Raw genomic sequence first — 26,624 nt, 5'->3', positions numbered from 1 at the left:
GGAACACCCCTGTGTCAGCCTCTCCCAAAAGCCACTTTGTGCCGCGTCTTGTAGCTCCCCAAAACTCTCTGCAGCCCTTGGAATTTCCGTTCGGCCGAGCCCTCGCAAAACCTTACACTGGGCAGTACACTGACCATTGGGCTGCGGAATTAGTGCTCGAAAGCCGTGTCCTGTGAGGTATGTGCGCGCTCTTCAGCGCTGGGAGCTCAGGTCCAGAAACAACAAAAGTTTGTTCTCAGAAAATGGGGGGGGGGGTCTAGATTTAGAAAGTGAAGGGGAAAAAGTCCGGCAACTCAACAGAAATGAGCGAGCAAGAGGCTGAGTATTTCTGATACATCACACGTTGGCTCTGTTTCTCTTTTTCATACAGATACCGCAAGAAAATGGCATTTTTATTAGGGAGGAGCTGTACAGAATTACAGTTGCGTGGCTATGCTCAGTAGAAAGTGTCACCTTAACTTTTCTTTTCCTTGTTTTATGTTTGCTTTTCCGTGTTTGACTTTGAGGCATTTTTGTTTGGTTGGTTTGTTTTTCTTTTCTCCTTTGTGGATGTAAAGGGTTTTGTATGTGAATTTCCCTTGTTTTGGGACAAAGTGGGTGTAATGAAGGATGATTGAGATACATTTGTAGGATGGCTTTCTGTGCATGGCAAGCTGCTCTACAGATAACTCCAAGTCATGGCCTCTTTCATACTGGAGCTGTGTCTCCCATGAGGGTCTGAATGAATGTAGTGCTTTACATTCTTCTTCTTTCCCCCAAAAAACTATCCAGTGGAATGGCCTTCCTTCCCAGTATTACTGCAAACTGTGAGTCTTAAGCATCCTGCATCTTTTCTGCATCTGTTATGTTACCTTCTTGGTAGCTCCTCTCCACAAATAGAACCCCTCTGGATCCATTCACCACCCTAAGCAGCCATGACACATGGCTTCAGAGGCAGATTGGCAGATGTTACACTCTTCTGTGGCAAGCTAATTTGAAAGAGAGAGGTTAGCTAGCATGTGACATCTATTAAGCTTTGGCCTCTCAGCTTTCCTTCCTTCGTGTCTCTCTGAATCCCTTCCCCTAACATCTTTGGACTTGCTAGAAAAAGTTTCAGAATTAAACCTCTCACATTGCTCTCCAAAAGCACCTAGGCTGCGTCTAGACTGGCAAGTTTTTCCTCAAAAGCTGCTGCTTTTGTGGAAAAACTTGCCAGCTGTCTACACTGGCCGCTTGAATTTCCGCAAGAACACTGACGATCTCATGTAAGATTGTTAGTGTTCTTGTGGAAATGCTATGCTGCTTCTGTTCGGGCAAAAGCCCTCTTGTGCAAATGCTTTTCCGCAAGAGGGCCAGTGTAGACAACGCGGTATTGTTTTGCGCAAAAAAGCCCCGATGGTGAAAATGGCAATCGGGGCTTTCTTGCGCAAAACCGTGTCTAGATTGGCACGAATGCTTTTCCGCAAAAAGTGCTTTTGCGGAAAAACGTCCGTGCCAATCTAGACACACTTTTCCGCAAATGCTTTTAACGGAAAAACTTTTCTGTTAAAAGCATTTGCGGAAAATCATGCCAGTCTAGACGTAGCCCTAGAGTCATGCTGAAATTATACTTTGTGTCCCAGAATTTCCTGCACCTCCAAAATAATGTCACATTTCCTTTAATACACTTTCAATTTCTGAATTCTGTCTATCCTTCTCAAATGAAACACATTCCTTCCTTCCTTCTTTGAACCCAATGCATGCCGCTGCTCCATGTCTCTCTGCATTCCCTTTACTTTTGAAAGTAGAGGAACATACCCTTTTCTCTCTGACCTCACACACTGTGGTCAAGTACAGACACATTCAAGAAAAGACAGAACAGTGCTCAAAAACATACTGTTATTTCTCCTGTGTAGTGAGTGGAGTTGCTATTACAGCACATGGGAAAGGACATTCCAGCCACCACTTCTAGTCCTACCATACCATTATCTCTGTAGTCTCTGAAATAGAAAACATTTTTAAATAAATATTCTCTTTAGCGCTGGCTCTCCCATTCAGTCCTCCTTGCCCCCAGCTCTGTACAGCTAACAGTAGCTGAGAGGGAAATGATCCAGTCGCTGTGAATAGATATTATATCTGTTGGCCAATGAAATAGTGTTCATTGTGCGGTCCTTCCTCTCTTGCACGTTCATCTTTTCTATGAAGTGCTTCCAGACAATTTGTTGTTTTTTAAGCTTATCTATGCAGACTAACTCGGCTACCCCCTGAAGCATCTTTTCTGTGTACTTCATAGTGACTTTTCTGCACTCTACCTCCACAACCATGTATGTGAACTATTACTGAGACTGTGGTACTGTCTCTTTAAAATGGGTCTTATCATGTCCTCCCATTACCACTTTGTCAGGTTTCTCTGGCATGTAGGAGCCATCTTGTTATGTGTATGCATAAAAGAAAAACATGTACCTATGTAACTCTATGTTCCTGACATGCAGAGGCTGTAGCTCCCTCGCAAAGACGGACTCTTCCAGCTGCATGACTGCACTAGCAACAATGTAGGGCAGCAGAAGAGAGACTCCATTCTATAGGAAGTGGCTATTTTTTTTTGCCAGGATGCAGTGTAAATGGTACAAACTGCCACACGCAGACAAGACGCTGCAATCCACAGACCAGCCGAAACCAAACAGAAGGCACAGCATACGAAGACAAGTGAGTATGCAAAAGTGATGGCAAAAGTAAAGCAGTTAAACTAGAAAATTGTTTCTCTTTTTAAAAATCCTGAACAGGAAGGTCTGCAAGCCCACCCCACTTTTACCCTTTTGTAAATTTTGCTGAAAATTGAATGAGATGGGAATAAACCTTCCAGATTTATAAGAAAACCCCAGGAACAGATTTTAAGAGCACAAGGCATAAAAGTAGCTCTTTTACTGCACCTAGAGGGAGTGGAAGTTCTGCAAGTTTATAGCACTCTCCCAGCAGTCAGGTGAAAATGCTCCCACTTTTGATGAGATCTTAACAATGCTTAGGGATTTTGGTAACCCTAAGAAAAATGTTGTGTTTGAATGGTACCAGTTTTGTAGTGGTCTCACCTACACTTAGGGGAAGAACAGACAGAGCTGTTCAAGAGCTCAGGCAAAGAGCAAGAAATTGAGTGTTTGGAAATACTGAAAATGATTTTCTTAGCCCTTGACACCGAACACAGTACTGTATCTAACAGAAATCTTGAGGAAACCTGATTGGGCTTGCAGAAAGCACTTCATAGAATCATAGAATCATAGGACTGGAAGGGACCTCGAGAGGTCATCGAGTCCAGCCCCCCGCCCTCAAGGCAGGACCAAGCTCCACCTACACCATCCCTGACAGATGTCTATCTAACCTGTTCTTAAATATCTCCAGAGAGGGAGATTCCACCACCTCCCTTGGCAATTTATTCCAATATTTGACCACCCTGACAGTTAGGAATTTTTTCCTAATGTCCAATCTAAACCTCCCCTGCTGCACTTTAAGCCCATTACTCCTTGTCCTGTCCTCAGAAACCAAGAGGAACAAATTTTCTCCTTCCTCCTTGTGACACCCTTTTAGATATTTGAAAACCGCTATCATGTCCCCCCTTAATCTTCTTTTTTCCAAACTAAACAAGCCCAGTTCATGAAGCCTGGCTTCATAGGTCATGTTCTCTAAACCTTTAATCATTCTTGTCGCTCTTCTCTGTACCCTTTCCAATTTCTCCACATCTTTCTTGAAATGTGGCGCCCAGAACTGGACACAGTACTCCAGCTGAGGCCTAACTAGTGCAGAGTAGAGCGGCAGAATGACTTCACGAGTTTTGCTTACAACACACCTGTTGATACAACCTAGAATCATATTTGCTTTTTTTGCAACAGCATCACACTGTTGACTCATATTCAACTTGTGGTCCACTATGACCCCTAGATCCTTTTCCGCCATGCTCCTTCCTAGACAGTCGCTTCCCATCTTGTATGTATGGAACTGATTGTTCCTTCCTAAGTGGAGCACTTTGCATTTCTCTTTATTAAACCTCATCCTGTTTACCTCTGACCATTTCTCTAACTTGCTAAGGTCATTTTGAATTATGTCCCTATCCTCCAAAGAAGTCGCAACCCCACCCAGTTTGGTATCATCTGCAAACTTAATAAGCGTACTCTCTATCCCAATATCTACATCATTGATGAAGATATTGAATAGTACGGGTCCCAAAACAGACCCTTGAGGAACTCCACTTGTTATCCCTTTCCAGCAGGATTTAGAACCGTTAACAACCACTCTCTGACTACAGTTATCCAGCCAATTATGCACCCACCTTATCGTGGCCCTATCTAAGTTATATTTGCCTAGTTTATCAATAAGAATATCATGCGAGACCGTATCAAATGCCTTACTAAAGTCTAGGTATATGACATCCACCGCTTCTCCCTTATCCACAAGGCTCGTTATCTTATCAAAGATAAGATAACAGATAAGATAAGATAACTTGCAGAGCCTCACAAAGACACAAATAGAGTGTCATCTACTGTTGTCGGTGTCATACATTGACAAGTTTGCAGAGTCTGTTACACAAATGAATATTCAGGGCATCGTGGGTGGGGCCCAGCCACTATCGAGTTGGGGCAAAGCAGATACACCAACTGTTCACACGAAAACTGTACACACTGTTATATGACACACCTACCCATAGGCTGCCTGTCTTTGGAAAAGCATGTCACAAATGTGGAAAATGTGTTCAATGTTCTATGTGCAGAATACACTTACCCAAAATGCAAAGCTGCAAATCTCTGTCACAACTAGAATGTGAACAATCTCTGTGTTATCACAGGGAAGGAGAATTCATATAGCTCACTCAGCAGAACCTTGGTATTCTATGCTGTGTGTAAGGAATGTCCTTATAAAGTTTTTCTTGATGTTGGGGATGTGACCCTTGAAGTTGAATGAATTCTTTCCTGATACCTAATGAGGAGCTGAGGAAAATGACTTTATGTAACCAAAGCTTCCAAAACTAATCTTGGCTGCATGCCTAGGTGATCAGTTTTGGCTGGTGTTGGATTGCAGATTGGGTGTAGGGGTGAGGAAAGATTGTTGTCTTTGTTGTGTGAGTGGTGGCAGCAGAACTGGGCTTGGCCTGCCCTGATTGAGAGGGGTCACCCTCAACTAAACTCCGCTCACTTAGCAGTAGGTAAGGGTGCCAAAGACTAGTGGAGGAGAGAGTTGGGGAGGCGCCTTGCCCAAAGAGTCTTAGACATCAGCCTGAACTTTTTAGTCTCTCTACTGAGTTCTGATGAAGTGAGTTTTACTCGTGAAAGCTCGTGATCATATATATATTTGTTAGTCTGTAAGGTGCAATAGGATGTTGTTTTTAAAGTTACAGACTAACATGGCTGCTCCTCTGAGACTTCATATTTCTTTTGTTCTTTTTGGTTGTTTCTTAGGCCGTTTTGTATTGTGTTTATTCCCTTTGTTTCTTGTGTTCCTCCTTTCTCTCTCATTCCTTCAACAATTGTGTTCCCCTCATTGTTTTGAAGGAATTTTTTCCCTAAGCGTCATCAGTAGGGTTGCCAGATGGTTTCAACAAAAATACCAGACACACTTGACATTACATCACAATCTACATTACATCTTAGTTAGAAAATACTGGACATTTATATTTTCTCATAAATATTTTCTCAATTTGTTTCCTGAACAGAAAGCTCAAATATTGGACTGTCTGGTTCAAAACAGGACACCTGGCAACCCTACTCTTCAGACCAATGCTGCACTCAGAGGAGTCACTTTAGTTATTTAGCTTCAGCGTCTCCTAACTGTAGAATGTCCTAGTGGCACACAAAGCAACCCTCCCCGCCCTCCACCACCACTCCCTCCGCTGCCTGTCCAGGGCAAGGTGTTTCACTCTACTTCAAGTTGTCTCTGTGATGCCAGCATCACTTCTAGTCATGCTGTTCAGAGAAATAGCTGTATTTCCAATTGACGTTTTTGCCATTTGCACCCTATTGTGCTCTTTTTGGTTTTCCTCTTTCCCAGGCAATGAAGCTTCTGGGGGGCATTAACAGCAATGGATTGTAGATTGTGTTGCCATTGCTGATACAATCGTTGTAGTATTTGAGTCCCAAGTGAATCTGGATCTGAATTTGATGATGTGAAAAATAGAAGATAGAGGCAGATTTGTCCAAAAGATATTTGAGAAACTGCCCCAGGGAGGGGAATGATTGGGATTTTTATTGTCAGGATTATTTTTCCTTTGTTGTAATGAAGACAATCCTGAGAAACAACATTCTCATACCCCACTAGGCATCTGGCTTCAATCTCTCTCTGCAGATACTGAATGCTTCCTGTACAGCAGCTTTGCAGCACAGTTTGACCTTCTCCTTTCACCCAGGTTATTTCCTACTGTTGCTACAGCTCCCTGAATGAGAAGAACCAGCCAACTGGGAAAGGGCAGGGGGAAGGTTTTTAAACAGGACTCCAGAGTAAAGCTACTGGAACAAAACTGTGGCACCCAAGGACTTCCCTGTTGCCACTTTGCTGAACTGCAAGGCCTCTCAGAACTGTACTGTGACTGATCATAGCTCTTGGCTTCTCTTACCCCCAAAACCCATGCCTCGGTGACTGGAGCTAAAGGAGATTCTTCACTAGCTTTGAGCAATGCAGGGCCTAGGATACCCAACTCAACCTTTCTCATTCCATTCAACTATACCTTGCAATGTATACATGTACTAGACAGCGGAGTACAGTGTCAGTGGTGGTTTATAATGGTGATGACTCCTGTTTGCTCCCTGCACCTCTTTAGCCACCTTGTTATGGTAGGGATGAATACAAATCACAATGTGCATGTGAACAATGAATCATTGCAAATCATTGCAGCAGCCATTGTCAGCACACTGGGGTTCTGTGTGGAGCCTGAGTCCCCTGAAGCACTTCTTCCTGCTAAGAAAGTTCCTGAGGCTGGGACCTCTCCCCAAATGAGATTTGGCCCCCAGATAACCAAGCCCAATAATTTTGGATCATTCCCCTATGCAATGGTCCTAGTCAGACACCTGGAACGTTAGCTCCCTCCCCCTGCACAGAAAACGCTTTCTGTCCCTAGGTATTTATAGTAATAGAGAGGTAGCCGTGTTAGTCTGATCTTGCTATACCCTCCCTCCGCTCTCCCTCATCCCACCTTCTGTACTAAATCTGATTTGTCAGTTTAATAACGTGTTCACTTTTTTCATTGTATTCCTTTGGTATATATGGTCATGCCAATTCTCTTCCAGAATATGATCTGAGGAAGTGGATCTGGACCATGAAAACTCATCACCTATTAAACCATCTTGTTACTCTTTAAAGTGCTACATCGTTTTTCCTTTTGTTTTAGGTATTTATAGAGCACCCAGCAGCATAGAAACCAGGCACTGTGTTAATACACCTCTCCTGGCCTGTCCCTCCAAGGGGCCCCTCACTACCCTCCTTCTCTCCTCCATGTAATTAAGTAATCACAACAGAACAGGTAAATCAGAGAGGACTTTGCAGGCTATTTGTGCTGTGGAGCAGAATGTATCTTTGTGTTTCCTCCTCATTCGTGTCCCAGACTGATCCAGCCTCTCTCATTTCAGTTGTGCTTGAAAGCACAATTGCTCTAGCAGGAGCATGGCCATTGTTGATGGCAAGGTGCTTTCAGGCTTCATCCCTCTCAGATCATCCCTACAGAAGGTAAGGGACGGGAGTGATGTGAACAAGCTACTCCATGGGCAGAGAAGGCAATGAGCTGTCATACCCTGGGCTGGATATGAGGAGGGGCCTGGCCAGCCAGCCACTGTTCTGAGTCATGTGGGCATTCTCTAGAGCAGGGCTGGGGAACCTTTTTTGTGTCAGGTGCTGCTGACCCACAGAAAAATCAGATTGGGGCCACACACAAGTGAAAAGAAAAAAACCCTCACTTGTGTCCCCCAACTAAGGAAAAAGACACTCCGGACGTTCACCTTACACAACAGAGCCTAGGGGAGCCCAACCTAGTAGATTTTGTGTGTTCCAACCCCACGGTGGGGCAGCAGGGTGGCTGGAGCGCCAGCACAGGCGTTCCAATGCTAGAGGGGACCCTGAGCCTCAGGCCAGATCCAGGCAAGCTGGGGCTGCATTTGTCCCCAGGGCTGAAGTTCCCCACTCCTGTTCTAGAATCCACCTGGCTTGGACAAAGTGCCATCTCCTTCATTAGGTAAAATCAGAAACCAGTATTCCTCTAATCTTTTCATCCATGTGTGAAATAAATTTTATTTGCACCAAGCAATGCATGAATGTGCACCACCAGTAGAAACAAATATCTAGCTATGATTGCTCTGCTAATCAGCTGGGTGGCATTTGAATCTCTCCAAAGCAGCTATACAGGTACACAGCTTGCAGGGAACACTGCTAGTGAGCCACTTAATGAAACAAACGTACCAAAGTTTTGTGTGGATTTCCTGACAAACTGCTGCAGGCTAGTTTAGCTGTGCATGTACGCATGTGTACACAGACATACACACACCAGATTTTACAGGTATGAGTTTGAAAATGTGCCCTCGGAGATTATTTCGCAGTTCCCACTTGACCACTAGATGGCACTGTGGTTCCACAAGACTAGAACTACTACTAGGCCCACCAGTTAAGAAAGAGGTAGATAATAATGGGCTTTTCTGCAGGATCTGAGATGCCTCTTATGTTTATTGCTTATTAATAATCGAACCTCTTTCCCATTTTCTTGTTTAAAGCTTCAGCATGATTGTGTGCTGATGAAGGTGGAAAAAAACCAAGAACAATTGTGTCCTCTTCTAGATGGAGAACATAAATTCAGAGAGGTATTTTTTTTTTACTGATGTTATATATGTATACAAGCTTTAAAAAGCTGCCTTGTGAAATTGTTTAGTCTCAGGGCAAAAACTTGTAAGAAGATAACTTTAAAGAAATTGATTAGGTGAACAGTGTGATGATACCATGGAAAGTGGGAGCCCCATGTGTTTGGAACCCAGCTCAGTAGGTCTTTGTTGGACAGAAATTGATATTAAAAGAAAATATCTAATGCCTGCCTTTGTCCTCCCGTTATCAGGTCTCACAGAAGAATATCACTTTCTCCTTCTCAGTTAAGCAAGAATTTCCTGTGTCCAACATCATATGAGCGTCAGTAGTGATCTAAAATTACCATAGAAGATACAGGACGCCTGGCTGAGATCCCTGTTTATTTATGTATCTGGGTCATTGTTAGGGTTTTTGCTGTTGGTCCGTTACCACAATTGACAGAGGCCTTCTCCCAGTTTGTGTTAGATATTAGACCCATGTTGTACCCAGATGGGACCAAAGGTAGCTCTGCTTTGGGAAGGGATCCAAAATGGGGAGATTTCAAGGGAGTTTCACCAAATATTTAGTAACTCACTGAACATGTCAGATTCTTCTCATGAGTTTATAGATCAGCCCTGAAGACAGATCATTCTCAACCCAGGAGATAGTAAAAACCCCTGCATCTTTCCACTGAGGAGGCAAGAGATCAGAATGTTATATCCTGAATGGAAGATCATAGGCTAGCTTGTATTACAGTTGGAATGATTTTGGGTGAGTTCTTGCTCTCGCATGCCAAGGAAAATACAGGCCCTAGAATGCATGTTATGATTTTATGCGCAACTTTGTTATCAGTATTGCTCCTTTTTATCACTCGAGCCTCTGTTTTTTGTTAAAGAAAACCTTTCTCAGTAAATAAATCTCTGTGTCATGTGTAAAGCAGAGCTGGTTCGTGGTAAGCTCTGCTGAATAGCTCTTTGGAAGTGGCAGCTCTGGAGCACCAGGGAGCCAGTGTCCAGTGGATCAGGGCTCAAAACTGCAGGTGGATGCTTGGAGGGCTTGGATTGGAGTCAGTGTTCCCTCTAAGCTGCTCGCCTGCGTGGCCGCCCATAGAGCACTCTCCACTCACTTTTTTGCTGGACCTGAAGGTGAGAGGTAGCAGCAGTGGCAATAGTGAGCTGCTGGGGCCACGTGACAGCAAGTGGCTGCCTTGCCCCCAGTTTGCTTCATTGAATGTGGTGTTTGGGGTTCTTTTCCAGATGAGCATGTCTTGCTGAGTGCAGCACAGTCCGTGGTCTTACTTTACACTCTGGAACCAGCTACAAGTCTGCAGAAAATGGGCTCATCAAGTGGGGATTTTCAAAAGCAACTTAAGGACATACATGCTATTGAAAATCAGGGGGATGTGCTTCTGGGGCACTTTTGAAAATCCCACTCAGCTGAACGTGACTCTCGAACCAGAATTTTTGCAGATTCAGGATTTGAAATTTCACATAGTGTTGATGCTCCAAAAACAAAAAAGACATTTAAGAGAGTTTCGTAAAAAAGTGAAATTTGTGGGCATGACATTGCCTAAAACACAGTGAAAATGTCTGTGCTTAATTCTACCGTGACATTTTCATCAGTTTCATGCACCAACAGTGCTTTGTCGAGCAGGCAACAAAAGGAAGAGGGATTAAGTGTGGATTTTTCCCTCTTAGCACAACCAAAATTCTCATTAAAGACAATGGGGCACATTCTGATCTCTCTCACGCCAGCATAAATCAAGAGTCACTGCTATGAAGTCTATAGTTACTCCAGTGAAGGAGATAGGGTAAGGGGGGGGTCTTCATGGGGCAAAATAGGTTGATGTTTCAATGGTACCACATGTAATTCATAGAACCTCCATTTCAGGACTGGCCTCTTGTCATCCTGTAGAGAGAAACATTTTTGGGGGCAAAAACTAGGCTTCCCCTGCCCCAGATTTCTCCTTTTCATTGCTGTGACAGAGAGTTCCATCCGTCAGGCTCATAGGGATTAAAAACTGTGATGTTACCCTCTACTGGTATTGGTGGAAGTGTTTGAAATAAAATACAGACTGGACACTAAAAAAAGTGGGTCTGAGCATATTCTGGAGAATCAGAGAGCAGTCCCCTGTTACAAGTGCTTTTGTGGTTTCTCCTCTCCTCACACACCAAACCTAGAATGTGAACTGAGGAAAGGAGACAGTCAGTTTATTTCCCTGTGCAGTCTCTCATACTGTAGCCTATTTGTAAATGTTACACTTACAACCTGACTGCACATTGTGACTGTGCAGTAGGTAACTTGGTGAGATTCAGCCCCAGTGTGTATGTCTCCTCCACAAACCACCTCCAGTTCTGCAAGACCATATGCTAGCCTGGTTCCACACTCAGACACAGAACCATGGCTGGTGAAAGCATGTTATATTCCCCTTAATAAACTGTCTACTTGGGTCCTAGATATCTTGTTCTCTCTGCATGCTTTTGTAACGCAGAACTGAAGAATGTTTATTGCTAGTAAACTGTATGGCATTTCACTATTTGTAGTGCATGAGTAACTTCATACCCCAGATGATCAATTCCAAAATGTCAGGGAATGTTCTAGACATCAGTGGACCAAATCTGTAGTTTTTAAAACATCGAGAACTAGAAAAGCCTTCCATTGGAGCAAGTGTGGTTTAAATTCAGGCCTACCACATGCCCATTTGGTGCTACAGGCCTACACAAATCCCAGTCAGTTGATTAATAATGCTGCTCTATTCCATTAGGTGGATAGCTAGACCTATGTAAGCAATGATGTGTGCAGTTTCTAATTAGAGCTACAGGCCAGCCCAAAAACTGTAATTAAGGGCAATGGAGTTATGTGCAACTCTTGAGTGAATCAGTGGACTTTTGAGGGCAAGGTAAACTATCTGCTTCACAGCTCTGCCAGTGGCCTTCTGTCCTGTCCTGCCCTGCAGTCCCCTCACAGCTCAGCCAGTGTCTCCCTCTCCTCCCCCCACACTCATCCTTTACAAATAAGGGGAGGATAAGAAGGGGATTGTGCCATGTAAAGGACAGGACCTTATCTGCCTTGTCTATCTCTCTGCACCTTTACATAACCTCAGTCCACTACAAGGCAAACAAAAGGGAAAGTTGGTCCCACATCCTTGAGTTTCCCCCTCCTTCCTCTTCTTGATCCTTGTCCCTTAAGTATACCATTTCTAAGTCAGCGCTCAGTTCAGAGAATATCATAATTACATGAATGCAGCTAACGCAGGATGGGACCCGCAAAAAGAGCGTCTAGATTGGCACGGATACTTTTGCACGAAAGCATCCGTGCCCAGTATAGACGCGCTTTTGCACAAGAAAGCTCCGATGGCCATTTTAGCCATCGGGCTTTCTTGCATAAAAAATTAAGGTGCCTGTCGACACTGGCCCTCTTGCGCAAGTATTCTTGCGCAAGAGGGCTTATCCCTGAGTGGCAGCATCAAAGTATTTGTGCAAGAAGCACTGAATTCTTACATGAGAACGTCAGTGCTCTTGCGCAAATTCAAGCAGCCAGTGTAGACAGCTGGCAAGTTTTTACGCAAAAGCATATGCTTTTACGCAAAATCTTGCCAGCCTAGATGTACCCAAGGTGTTTAACTGCCCTGACAGTTATGTCATGTGACTATCCCCTCATCAGTCTGACCCACATCCTGTTTCTGGGACCAACACACAGTTTAGTTTGTTCAAAGTATCCCTTGATATCAGAGCATTAAAACAAGGAAGGGAGGTCCTGACTGAACACTAAATGGTGTGGCAAGGCACCTCCTCCACCTCGGTAGTCTCACTGTTGCCTCTTTGTTAGGGGGGGCTTAGAGTAAATGAGCCCTGCTCCAGACAGTTTATTTTCCCACTTACGGTTTATTTCTCAATATTTTTCGAGCAGGGCTCAGAGCTGGCCCTAGCATTGCCCTCCTGCCAAACAAAAAGAAACATGTTCACAAACAGAGGAGGATACCTTTTCCTGCCCTGCTTACGGGATAGAGGGCCTTTGTTTTTGGCCCTGAAGTGCCAGTTCTTCTCATAAACAGGCAGTCAGGTAGCTTCCACTCTAGGGAGGAGAGCAACCGCCCAACCCAGAGAAGTCTTTCTCCATAGGCATCTGGTAGCTTAGGCAGGGGAAGGCATTGCCTTCCCAAACTGCCAGGCATGGCCGCCCACACTCCACCCCCAGAACACCTGCTGCACGGTGCTCCGGGGAGGTGGGAGCTACACTGTGATCTCTCCTCCCTCCCCCAGTGCTCCAGGGGCAGGACACGCACTGTGCACCCTCCTCCCTCTGCTGGGGAGGCTGGGGTGCATGCACGTGCCCCTTCCCCTCTCCATGAGGGGTCAGGGCCTAAGCAGAGGGGGTGGAGCTGGGGGCCTGCCTCCCGCAGCCCCAGCTGCACCAACTCCCCATGCCTTTCTCCCTCCTGCTACTAGACTTGTAGCAGCTAGTCTTCTTGGGTATGTCTACACTACAAAGTTAATTCGAACTAACGGACGTTAGTTCGAATTAACTTTGATAGGCGCTACACTAGCGCTCCGTTAGTTCGAACTTAATTCGAACTAGCGGAGCGCTTAGTTCGAACTAGTTAAACCTCATTCTACGAGGATTAAGCCTAGTTCGAACTTACTAGTTCGAATTAAGGGGTGTGTAGCCACTTAATTCGAACTAGTGGGAGGCTAGCCCTCCCCAGCTTTCCCTGGTGGCCACTCTGGCCAACACCAGGGAAACTCTATTGCCCCCCTCCCGGCCCTGGACCCCTTAAAGGGGCATGGGCTGGCTATGGTGCCCGTGCCAGGTGCAAGCCTGCCAGCACCCAGCTAGCAGACCCTGCACCTGGCACGGCTCAAGCCAGCCACCCGATGCCCCCCAGCCCTTCCCCTCTTCCCGGGACCAGGCTGGCGGCTCCCGGGAGCTTGCCCAGGACCGCAAGAGGCGGGCACCCGCCTGGTCCAGTGCAGACATGGTGGACCTTGTCCACGACCTCCTCACTAGGCACAGGAAAGTGGCCGTCTAGGGCAGGAAAGCTGCCAGCCTGGTCACCCAGGAGCAGGTGTGCATGAAAATCAAGGCGGTCCACTGAGACCCCCGACCCTGAGCCCTGAGCTTATAATGGCCGTACTGGGTCAGACCAAAGTCCATCTAGCCAAGTAGCCTGTCTGCCGACTGCGGCCAACCCTAGGGACTCTGGAGGGGATGGACCAAAGACAGTGACCAAGCCATTTGTCTCATGCCATCCCTCTCCAGCCTTCCACAAACTTCGGGCAGGGACACCACTCCTACTCCCTGGCTAAAACCACTCCATGGACCCAACCTCCATGACTTGATCTCACTTCTCTTTAAACTCTGTTCTAGCTGTAGCCTTCACAGCCTCCTGCAGCAAGGAGTTCCACAGGTTGACTATTTGCTTTGTGAAGAAGAACTTTCTGTTATTAGTTTGAAGCCTGCTACCCATTCCTTTTCTTTGGTGTCCTCTAGTCCTCCGATTATGGGAACTTATGAAGAACTTTTCTGTATGCACCCTCTCTACCCCACTAGTGCTTTTATAGACCTCTATCATAGCCCCCCTACATCTCCTCTTTTCTAAGCTGAGAAGTCCCAGTCTCTTTAGCGTCTCTTCATATGGGACCTGTTCCAAACCCCTCATCATTGTAGTTGCCCTCCCCTCTCCCACCCTCTCTCTTCCCCTCTCCCACCTCCTTTTCCCAGTCTCCCCCAGTTTTGTTCAATAAAGAGAGATTCTATTTTTGAACACAATTGTCCTTTATTTTATACATCAGGAAGGGGGGCTAGGGAAGGGTAAGTAGAAGGAGGTGAGGGAGGAATGGGGTACGAGCCCCCAATGGGGAGGACTGGGCTGTCTCTGTGGGCCTCTGGGGGTGGAAGCTCTCCTGCAGCCCCCCAATTGCCGCCTCTCCCCAGATGGCAGCCTGCAGCAAGTTCAGCCGGGCTGATGGCCGAGTGCTGTGATGTGCCCAGTGTGGGTACTCCGGGCAATTCAAGCCAGGACTGCTTTGCAAGCGGGGCACCCCTGAGAACTGTCTGTGCGGGGTGGGGGTCGGGTCCCTTTAAGCACAGCCCTCGGCTAGCCTGAGACAGCATCTCCACGCTCTAAGTCCTCCTCTGATGCCCTGCCGGCACTGCTTCCGGCCATCCTTAACCCCGGTTCAGGGTCCACTCTGTGTGGACATGCTAGTTCGAATTAGCAAAACGCTAATTCGAACTAGTTTTTTAGTCTGGATGCGTTAGTTCGAATTAGCTTAGTTCGAATTAACTAATTCGAACTAAGTTAGTTCGAATTAGCGCTGTAGGGTAGACATACCCCTCCAGAGGAGGAGTTTTTAAAAGTCTTGTGTAGCCCTTAATTAGACTCATGTGCCCTTAGTTGTCCTTAGGTCGCCACTTTTCAGCTTATAGGGAAAAAGGCCTTTATCATTCTGAGCTGAATATACCCACCCACTTCCGATACCCAGAAGAAATTCCAGAAAACAAATCAGATCCCTTTTTTACAGCTACCCAGTCTGGCGTTTTCACAATAGTAACAAGCCAGCAAGGCTAAATCTAGGGTTAAATGTGGTGGCCTTGCCTACCTGTCCCTGCAGTTTGAACTATAGAGGTGTAAATTGCAGTGCACGCCAATGTGCTACACTATAAGTGCCCTGTGTAGACCCTGTGGCTGTGTCTACACTGGGCCACTTATTCCGGAAAATCAGCCGCTTTTCCGGAATAAGCTGCGAGCTGTCTACACTGGCCCTTGAATTTCCGGAAAAGCAACGATGCTCTACTGTACAAAATCAGCCGCTATTCCGGAAAAACTATTCTGCTCCCGCTCGGGCATAAGTCCTTATTCCGGAACACTGTTCCGGAAAAGAGCCAGTGTAGATAGCCCAGTAGTCTTTTCCGGAAAAGCGCGTATACATTGGCCACAAACGCTTTTCCGGAAAAAGGGCTTTTCCGAAAAGCAGCCTGCCAATGTAGACGCGCCTTTTCCGGAAAAACTAAAAACGGAATAGTATTCCATTTTAAGCAGTTCCAGAAATTCATGCCAGTGTAGACACAGCCCGTGAGTACAAACTAAAAGTTACATAGTTTGCATGAATGTAGTCCTGTTTCAGGAGCATGTCAGTGCGATTTGTGTATCTTTTATTCGCAGCGGCAGGATTAATGGATGAGTGTAGTATGATAACACACAGTGCAGTTTGCACCCATCTGGTCCAAATTGCAGGGCCATGTAGACAAGTCCTTAGAGAAAAGACAATGAAAATACCGTAATGGGTAGCGCAAACGGCACTTGTACCAGTAGGTGGTGCTGTATCTTTAGCTGATTATTAACTTGTCTTGCCTGTTGTTGTATCTGAGGTGGGAATCACAAATCCCTGGAGAGGACAATGAAGGGCAATTCTTGGACCTTTGAGATTCCACTCCCATGCCAGTGTGATAGCCTGTGGTAGCTCAGAATAAAGCACAGTAGAAGGCAATGAAAGGAAGTGATTAACCAGCTGCTTTAATAGTATGCTAGTGGGTTTCACAAGTGTTTTGAAGATATGCGGGGCTGCAGTATCAGACTGTACTTAAGCCTGGGCTTGTTCCAGTGGGACAACCTCGGACTGGAGCTGCAAGAGAAGCAGAGGTCAGGGTGAGAGGGCAGAACTGATGTGGGGTCAGGATTGATGGGGACTGGAAGTGGGAGTTTGTTGTACATGGGGCAGGCAAATGTGGGGGTGAGAGCTGTTACAGCAGGAGCCAAAATCATTGTACTAAATTCAGAAAAGAGGGCAACACTCATTGTCATACACCAGAGGTGGGGAACCTTTTTTGGATTATTGGCCACTGACCCACAGAAAAATCAGTCGGGGGCTGCACACAAAAACAAAACAAAAAATGTGGCTCCTGATGGAGAAGGAAGCAAACTCCCCACATCCCCTCAGACCCCAGTGCCTAGGAGGCTCATCCTAGTAGATTTTGTGTGCTCCAGCCCCACGGAGGGGGGGGGGGAACAAAAGAGCTGTAGTGCCAGTACGGCCTCCCCAAAGCTTGGGGAGGAACCAAGCCATGGGGGTGAGATCCAGGCAAGCCAGGGGCCAGCCTGAGTTTCCCTACCCCTGTCATACACAAACACAGGTGGACCCACATAATGACATGGCCCAATGGACACAGACCCGCTGTCTATGAAGAAAGGGAGCTCAACAAGCAAACATTATGCAAAAAATCCAATATACTCTTTAAAAAACCCTCATGTTTTTTCAGGCAATCTAATGATAGTTGGGGTCTGACTCATAATATTTGATTTTTAGGGGGTGGCAATACTAAAAATGTCACAAATAGACCCCCTATGGATTGCAAAAGGGTGGGAGGAGGTTGTGAGAGTGGGAGAGAAGGAAGAGGATGAGGGAGAGGCTGATGGGGAAGGGATACAGCCCACCAAGGAACCCTGCTAGCAGATGCCATCTCCGCAATGCTTAAGGTCTGTCCAGAATCCTTTGGTAATTGAAAACCCAGGCTCAACAGCTACAGTGAGACCAGCCATAGCCCCAAAACTTTTCCTTACTCCAAAGATTGGCGGGAGGAAGGTGAGTCAGCTACTCTATCTGGGCAGTCCCTAATCCTCATCACAGTCAGAGCAGCAGCAGTTCAGTCTGTGTGATGTGCGGGTCATCTGTACTAATCCCACACTCTCCCAGTATGTGTGGGAACACTTGTCAGTCATGGAACACCACCTGGCCACATGCAGCAAAGTCCAGTCATCGAACAAATGGAACAGGGAGACAAAAATAAAGTGTGTGAAATTAAAATATATTTTCACAAAAAGAAAATGTCTTTAGTATTTGCTGTCTTCATAGCAGCAGGCTTGGCTTTTGCAGGAGTTAGTTAGTACATTTCTAATGATCAGAGGAAGCTTTAGAAAGAGACTGTTTGGCGTATACAGGCAGGCATGACCATACGCCCTGATCCAGAGAGATTTGTCTCAGGTGCTTGTTTAGAAAAAGGCTCCCAACATTCTGTCATGTGAGATACAGAGATAAATCCTTATAAAACGCAGACAGAAATGCAGAAACCACAGCATCTATACAAGCACAGCATCTATACAACATCTATACAAGCCTCAAACTCCCTCCTGGCCTGAGTGAGGAAGAAAGTGGTTTCTCTCCCACCACTCATTTCCCCTCAGGCAATGGCGCTCCTTCCTCCCATATGTATAAACCCAGCGATTGCTCACATAAACATCCTTATAAGAGATAACAGCTGCTGAAAATCACACATGTGCACTCCTAACAGCGTACACATGTAAACAGATCTGTGAAACCCCAGTAATTTGGCTCTTGGGGAGTGTGTGCGTTCTCTCACTCACACATATTTATAGACTCATGTTTTGCAGGGCAGGGAAAATATGTTAACATACATGTGTGAATATCTCTCAGTGTAACATGGGACCCTAATATTGGCTAATGACTTCTGAACAATAAAAATATTTTTAATTATTTGTATTAACAAGTTATTAGCAAAGCCCATTTAAAAAAAATTCTCAGCACTAGGTCAAATATCAAACAGATGGAAAGGATCCTTTTTCAATGGAAATGCTCAGGCAACCTTAACTGTAGTCTGGTGTAACACCAATGGCAATACACACAAGATAATCATCCCCGCACAATTGAATGTGGCTCTCAGTGGCCAGATCTTGTTATGAATTCACTTGGTTTTAGTAATTGTTTTGGATACATTTGAGTCAACAGAACTGGTGACCTCATTTGACCTAATATCTCCAAAATGGAGGCTTCCTAGTAGAACTGGTTAAATAATGAAAAAGATTGATAAATATTCTCAAGCTGCTCTACCCAGCTCCATGAAGAAACTTAGGTTGTGTAAATTTTCATATTTGCTAATAGACCAGTTCAGAACAGCCTGTGAACAGCTGAAAACTAATAGTGGTGAATGTGTGGTTTTTAGGCCTACAATTACAAAGGAATTTAGGTGTTTCTCCACTCAGCATTCATAGAATCATAGAGTCGTAGGGCTTGAAGAAACCTCAAGAGGTCATTGAGTCCAGCCCCCTGTGCACAAAGCAGAACCAACCCCAGATTAAATCAACCCAACCAGGGCTTTGTCAAGCTGGGACTTAAAAACCTCCAGGGATGGAGATTCCACCACCTCCCTAGGGAACCCATTCCAGTGCTTCACCACCCTCCTAGGGAAATCGTTTTTCCTAATATCCAACCTAGACCTCCCCCACTGTAACTCTCCAATCCTTTCTATAGTGGGGGGGTCCAGAACTGGACACAATACTCCAGATGTGGCCTCACCAGAGCCGAATAAAGGGGAAGAATCTCTTCCCTAGATCTGCTGCCAGTGCTCCTCCTAATGTACCCTGTAACAGAGGGGGTCGTCAAGGGGGTTTCCCATCCTGGTGCCCCTCCTGCCTTTTGTCTTTTTTGGGTTTTCCCTCGGGGACCCTCCTGTAGTCCCTCCTTTAGTCCTCCTTGTAGATTTCATTGCCGTCACCAAGCCCGGTTCCGGCTGCATCTGTCCGGCCCTCGGGTTGCTCGTCCTGCAGTGACCCCGTGTGTTCGCGGCCAGGCTGCTCCTTCCCCGGGTCCATGGCTGATCAGGTCACTGTGGCGTCCAGCGCTCCCTTGGTCCCCCAGGGTTGCTCGCTGCCTGCAGGATTTGAGAGCACAGCCAGCCCCCGCTCTCTCCCTGGCCTATCCTCCCTTCGCCCTCTTATATGCCCTAGCCAGCGTCACGACGCGTCTCAGTGTCGGGGCCGGCCAGTCATCCTTGGGTTCTAAGGCCCACCAATTCAGTCCGTGGCCTCTGTGTGCCTGTGCAATCGGCCCCGCGTTCGCTACTCGGCGCTGCGGTGCCTGGGCTGCGGGCAGCCACCGGCGAGCAGTCCGGAGTGTGGGGGCCAGGTCCCCCGTCACATACCCTAATATGCCATTAGCTTTCTTGGATACAAAGGCACCCTGTGGACTCATAGCCAGCTTCTCATCCACTGGAATCACCAGGTCCTTTTCTGCAGAACTGCTACTTAGCCAGTCGGTCTCCAGCCTGTAACAATGCTTGGGATTCTTCTGTCCCAAGTGCAGGACTCTACATTTGTCCTTGTTGAACCTCATCAGATTTCTTTTGGCCCAATACTCCAATTTGTCTAGGTCACTCTGGACCCTATCCCTGATCCCCAGTGTATCTACCTCTCTCCCTAGCTTAGGGTATATCTACACTACAGTGCTAATTCGAACTAACTTAACTAAGCTAATTCGAACTAGCGCAGCTAGACCTAAAAACTAGTTCAAATTAGCGTTTTGCTAATTCGAACTAGCGCGTCCACACTGATTGGACGCAGGGGGGCATTTAAGGGCACCTGAAACCGGTTCTGGCAGGGCATCAGGTCAGTAGTTGCATTGTGTGGCTGCTGTCTGAGGCTATCTGAGGCTCGTGCTTAAAGGGACTCCCCTGGACAGCCGGTTCTCAGCTTTTCCTGCTTGCTTGCCAACCTCGCCGAGGGACAGCAAAGAGTCGGTCTCTGTGCCCGTCTGTGTCGGTGCTTCCCTTCGGGGGGGCCGTCACAGGTGGCAACATGGAACCAGAGCTCACCCTGCACCTTCTGGTGCACTTTCTGGACTTGCTGCTGCAAGCCTGCCAGCAATAGCTGGAGGCTGCCTGGCACCACCTGGTGATGTCAGCCCCCTGCCTCTCTGCCTGGCTGCCCTGGGGGCCATAGAAGAGCCGCGGCAGCACCCGGACGCCGGCGTGCCCCGCCGCATCTGGCGTCTGGACACCAGCACCGACTGGTGGGACTGCATCGTCCTGGAGCGCTGGGAGGACCGACAGTGGACCCAGAATTTCAGGATGAGGAGGGACACCTTCCTGGAGCTCTGCGAGTGGTTTGTCCCTGCCCTGCAAAGAAGGGACACTCGCATGAGGCCCGCCATCCCCCTCCAGAAGCATGTGGCCATTGCCCTCTGGAAGCTCTCCACGCCGGACAGCTACCGATCCGTCGGGAACCAGTTCGGCGTGGGGAGATCCACCGTCGGAGCAGTGCTCATGCAGGTACGGCACCCATCGGCCATTGGACAGGCGGGGGAGGGGGGCTGCAAGGAGGGGATGGGCCGCCCCAGGGAAAAAGGGGGAGGGAGGAAGGAGGCGAAAGTGCCCCGCACCGGTCTCTCCCGGCCATAGTACACGCCACCCGGGGGGGGTTGCTTCCAGGAGTGGGGCGCGGGGCACTGCCAGGGCACGAACACTCTCAGCCACCCGGGCGCCCCACTGATTCACGCTTTGCTGTGTCTCTCCGCAGGTGGTCAGGGCCATCAACCGGGTGCTGCTCCGCAGGGTGGTCCGCCTCGCCAACCCGGACGCCGTCATCCGGGGCTTCGGCGCCCTCGGCTTCCCCAACTGTGGGGGGGCCATCAGTGGGCCGCACATCCCCATCCGTGCCTCGGAACACCAGGCCTCCCGGTACATCAACCGCAAGGGGTACTTCTCCGTGATCCTGCAGGCCATGTGTGACCACCGGGGCCAGTTCACGGACATTAATGTGGGCTGGTCTGGCAAGGCACACGACGCACGGGTGTATCGCAACTCCTCCGTGTGCCAGAGGCTGCAGGCCGGGTCCTTCTTCCCCGACTGCCACATCAGGGTCGGGGACGTGGACATGCCTGTCTGCTGGTGGGGGATGCCGCCTACCCCCTACAGCCGTGGCTGATGAAGCCCTACACGGGGCACCTCAATCCCTCCTGCCAGTCCTTCAATGCCAGGCTCACCAGGGCCCTCATCTTGGTGGAGGGGGCCTTTGGGCAACTGAAAGCCCGCTTTCAATGCCTCCTCACCCGTCTGGACTTCGCCGAGCACAATATACCTCCTGTAGTGGCAGCATGTTCTGTGCTGCACAATTTGTGTGAGAGAAAGGGGGAGGCTTTCCTGCCAGCCTGGATGGCTGAGGCTGACCGCATGGCTGGCCACTACGGTCAGCCCCGCACCACCGCTGTCCGGGAAGCGAACCGGGGGGCTGTCCGGATCCGGGAAGCCCTGCGGGAGAGCTTCCTGGTGGAGGAGAAGGAGGACTGAACTCTCCCTGCATGCCCCACTGGGGGCTTCTTCCACCCTCCCCACCTTCCCTTTTCCCCTTCCTAACCACCTTTCCTAATGTCAAATAAAGACACCCATTTTGGCAAACTACATTTCTTTTTATTTAACATAAGTGGGGTGGGGGGACGGAGGAGTGAGGGTGGGAGAGGGGAGGGGGAAACCTGGGACGAGGGAGCTGGAAGGGAAGGGAAGGGAGGAAGGGAAAGGAAAGCTCAGGGGTGGGGGTCCAGCTGCCTCTCCCATCTTGCAACACTGCGGGTGAGGGGGCGTCGGGGGGGAATGGGTGTGGAGGTTGGGGCAGGAGGGACGGGGGCTGTGGAGGAAGCAGGAGCAGGGGGAGCAGGAGCAGGAGCAGGAGCAGGAGGAAGCGGGAACCGGTCGAGGAGGCTCTGGAGGTGGCCTCTGAGGGCATGGCCCTGCTCCTCCAGCGCCTCCAAGCTCCGCTGGCGCAGCCAAAGGTCCTCCTGGCCCAGTGGTCCTGGGTGCGGAGCTGGTGATCCAGGAAGCGGAGGAGCCGCCGCTGGTACTCCTCCAGGTTCCTGGCTCTCCTGCTGGCCCGGGCGTGGGCGGCTGCTGCAGGTGGGGTGGTGCACCCTGCAGGCCCAGGTGCTGCAGCTGTGGTGAAACAAGAGCAGCGGTCAATTCTCCCTGGGGCCCAGGTGGGTGAAACCCAGCCCCCTCTGCAAGGCCAGGGCCCCTGCAAGACACCCAGCTACTGCTCCATGGTGGGTAAGGGCCAGGCGCACGGTCCCTGGGCTCCCTCTCCCTTCAGCCCCCGTATACCTAAGGGGAGCATGATGGTACTCACATGTGGAGGCTTCCCCGGCCTCTGACGACACAGGTGATCGGCTCTGTTGGGTTCCTCAGGGGTCCTGGGTCCTGGGCAGGCTGCCGGCAGGCTCCTGGCTCTCGGCGTCCTCCGGCTCCTCCTCCTTGGTGTCACTGAGTGGTCCCTCCGCCCCGGGGTCGATGACCACCCTGGGGGCAGGGACGGCATGAGCCCCCAGGATGCGGTCCAGAGCCAGAAAGTGGGGGCAGGCCTCCAGGTCGGCCCCTGGCAGGCAGGCCCGGGAGTAGGACTGCCGCAGGTCCTTTATTTTGCAGCGGACCTGCTCCCTGCTGCGGTGGTGGCCTCTGGCGGCCAGGCTGGCAGCCATGCGGCCATAGACGGCTGCGTTCCTGTGGCTAGTGCGGAGATTGTGGACATTGGAGGCTTCCCCCCAAACCTGGATGAGGTCCATGATCTCCGCACTAGACCACGCGGGCACCCTCCTCTTGCAGCCCCGGGCAGGCTCCTGGGAGCCGCCAGGCTGGTCCCAGGAAGAGGGGGAGGGCTGGGGGGCATCGGGTGGTTGGTTCATGGGGTGTCAGGTGCAGGGTCTGCTGGCACGGTGCTGTAGCCAGCCCGTGGCCCTTTAAGGGCTCCGGGGGCGGGAGGGGGGCAGTAGAGTTTGCCTGGTGTTGGCCAGAGTGGCCAGCAGGGCAAGCTGGGAAGGGCTAGCCTCCCACTAGTTCGAACTAAAGGGCTACACAGCCCTTAGTTTGAACTAGTAAGTTCGAACTAGGTGTTAGTCCTCGTGAAATGAGGTTTACCTAGTTCGAACTAAGTGCTCCGCTAGTTCGAATTAAGTTCGAACTAGCGGAGCGCTAGTGTAGCGCCTATCAAAGTTAATTCGAACTAACGTCCGTTAGTTCGAATTGACTTTGTAGTGTAGACATACCCTTAGTGTCATCCGCTAACTTGCTGAGGGTGGAATCCATCCCCTCATCCAGGTCATTAATAAAGAAGTTGAACAAAACTGGCCCGATGGCTGATCTCTGGGGCACTTGCATGCCAACAGCCAACCAGACATCGAGTCATTGATCACTACCCATTGGACCTGATAATTTAGCCAGTTTTCTATCCATCTCACAGTCCATTTATCCAAACCATACTCCCTTTGCTTGCTGGCAAGAATACTGTGGGAGACTGAATCAAAATCTTTGCAAGGGTTATCATGTACTCTGCAGTCTTTTCACCAGTTGTCTCTATCATCACCAGTGTGGTACCCTGACAGGTATCTTGCTTTGTCAAATGTGGATAACTGTTCACCTGTGTGTGTGCACCTCTGTGTTCTGCACCTGGTCTGTGCAGATAGCCAGGACCCGAGAGAACCCCAAGGGCCACACAATCCGATAAGGAGTGAAGTCCCCAGGCTAGGTTTATTGTCAAACAAAGCACATTCTCTAGCTCCTTGGTGCTACAGTTCTGCTCATATATGAGTTCCCCTTGACAGTGGACTCGGCTTAGTCAGTGGCATGACTTTCCACTGCCCTCCCGGCTGGACAAAGGCAGCCCTTCTGAGATACATCATTATATCCAGATAGAAACAAGTAATGTTTCACTCTTTCTGCCTCAAGGTGCCACCTTCTGACATATCTGAATGCCACCCACTACCTTGAACATGTTGGTTTGATCAAAATGTCCCAAATTATCATGCTGTGATCCTGAACCCTATACTAAACCAGAGTCAGTGTGTTCCTGTCATCCATGGGGAGTGATACCAAGATATTTCCTAGTGAGGTGTCCTGGTACCATTCTCCTGGAATATGTCAAGTATCTCTTAGGGATGTGTGTTTCTGCAATTTCAGCCCAATTCTTGCCAGATTCTTTGAGCAGGGCCTGCCTCCTCACAGCTCAATTTTTTTTTTAGATTAGTAAAGTCTTGACTACTTGCACTCAGGCCTCAGACCTAGGATGTTTTAAGTCCTCTTACTGCAGTGTTGTGTGGTGTTGTCCAGCCTCTTCTACCATTCAGACTCAAAGCCTTTAAACACATATGTAGGCCTGTACGAGTGGGTGGCTGTCCCTTCTTGTCAGTCTCAGAGGGAGGCCACACCCTCGCATTCTTAGGTCCCCAGGTATTACTGCGGGATGAATAGTCTCCAAGGCCCTGGCCTATAGGCAGGGCTCAGTGGGAAACAGGCCTCAGTCTGGGAAGACCCACAAGTCTGTGGGCTCTGACCCTCAGGCAGGGTGTACAACAGTCTGACATCCTAGGTTTGGCAAGTGGAACACAAATACAGGCCTCCAGGCCTAAGGTGGGGTTGGCAGCAGGTGGCAGGGGCAATCGTGCACACTCTACTCCACTGGGTTTCAGCCCAGGGCCCGGACAGTACTGGAATATTCTGCCACTCGATCAGCAGGTGCAACATGGCTGCCCACTGACCCAGAAGAGGAAGCACCCTCTCAAACCCCTTGGCGGGCGGGTCCAGTTGCACCTAGCCCTGCCCACAGGAAGCCAGAGGGCGGGTCTAGGACTAAGAGCTACAGGCTCAGTCAGAGCTGGCAGCTGACCCGAGCAGACACCTGGCCCTGGTTCTGGCAGCGAAGGGCTCAGCCAAGCTGTCTCTGGCTGGAGAACTGGGTTGGGCCACCAGGACCCCTGCCAATCCTGGAGCTCTGGCCAGGCTGCTGAGACACCAGCTGCTGCCTGAACCCACGCAGAGCCCTCCAGGACCCCCGCCGAGCACAGACGACTGGTCCGACCCACCTGAACCCCTGCAGGAGCTGGAGCCCGTGCACACCCTGCCAGCCCCTCCATCATCTGTGGACCCCCCCGGAGCAGCGCCAGAGTTTGGTAGGCCCACAGGGGGAATGGGGAAGTGGCCCAGGGATAGTCAACTCAGAGTGGCTGAGGAGATGGAGGTTGGGTGGGCAGCGAGTTGCAGCTTGGACCCCCCCACTGACCCTCAACATAGCTGCTGTCTAATGGCCTGGATCCCTGCCAACCTAATGGCTGCAAGGCTGCCACTACCAGAGCCCTGGGCTGGGACACAGTGGAGTGGGTGGGCCTGCGTCCCGCTGCTACCCCTCTCTGGATGGTAGGTTCCCCCTGCACTTGTCAGCTCTCCGGGAGTGAGGAGACCCAACCCCTTGCCTGGCACCCTGACCCAGGGCTGTGCCTTAGACTGTGACCCTTGAACTATTTGTTTCCCCTCCATTGCCTGGTGCCCCGACCCCAGGCTGGGCTGTAGGGGACTGTCACTCTGCCAATGGCTGGGCCAAGGCGTGCCTCACTGACTTGTGGGCATTCTAAGGAGTCAGTGGCGCCCCTCCCCACCCCCTGTCGCTGCCACTGAATGAGGATCCTTTACACCTGGTGCAGAATGTGGGCATCACCCACTCTATTGACGTGAGGGGATTGTTGGAAGTTAGGAGTTTTCAGATTTAGGTAACTACAGACTCCAGGACCATGGAGCCGCTTGTTAAGTTCCTCGTTGAGACTCAGCAGCTTCAGTAAGAGATGTTGCTAGAGTACTTCGCTACGCAGCAGGAGCAATTGCTCCAGCAATTGATGGCCCAGCATTGGGAGCAACAACAGCGACTGGCCAGTTTAATCCCCTTATCTGGGGACAACTCAGCCGCGGGGGCAAGAGATTCGCTAGCTGCTGCAACGCTGATCCGCCTCTCTAAGATGGGGCCAGAGGACAACCCCAAAGCATTTTTGGAAACTTTGGAAAGTGTGGCCTTGGTGGCCGGATGGCCTCAGGGACAGTAGGCCTCCATAATCACCCCCTACCTGAGTGGCCTCGCCCAGACAGCTTATCAAGGCCTCTCTCCTGTGGCAGCCAGAGACTATGTGTGGGTAAAGGCCACTATTCTGGACGCCCTAGACATAAACCCAAAGAACTTTCAGTGGCACCTTAGGACGAACACCTATTCAGCAACGGCCTGGCCCTGGGCCATTGCCCAGAAATTCGGGATCGGGACTAGGCAGGACGTGGTGGAG

At 49.3% G+C, this 26,624-nt stretch overlaps 1 protein-coding gene and 1 long non-coding RNA gene across 5 annotated transcripts in view; both read left to right on the top strand.

The window, feature by feature from the left end:
* The window catches only part of LOC149525640 (uncharacterized), a 238,290-nt gene that overhangs the window by 106,689 nt on the left and 104,977 nt on the right, over positions 1-26,624 (top strand). The gene's annotated exons all lie outside the window — the stretch shown is intronic.
* On the top strand, positions 40-9,690 carry LOC102462774 (uncharacterized). Of its 4 annotated transcripts, XR_016347510.1 has the most exons (5): positions 231-2,664; positions 7,322-7,453; positions 7,560-7,656; positions 8,691-8,777; positions 9,026-9,690. It is a non-coding gene; the product is annotated as an uncharacterized LOC102462774 (long non-coding RNA). The 4 variants fall into 4 exon arrangements; XR_001368874.4 differs by lacking the exons at positions 7,322-7,453; positions 7,560-7,656 and adding an exon at positions 40-177 and having other exon boundaries at positions 2,568-2,664; XR_003091037.3 differs by lacking the exons at positions 7,322-7,453; positions 7,560-7,656 and adding an exon at positions 41-177 and having other exon boundaries at positions 2,451-2,664.

The sequence above is a fragment of the Pelodiscus sinensis genome, chromosome 1, assembly GCF_052426305.1.
Source record: "Pelodiscus sinensis isolate ZL-2025 chromosome 1, ASM5242630v1, whole genome shotgun sequence".
Classification (NCBI taxonomy): Eukaryota; Metazoa; Chordata; order Testudines; family Trionychidae; genus Pelodiscus; species Pelodiscus sinensis.
This window is presented reverse-complemented; position numbering and strand designations above follow the sequence as displayed.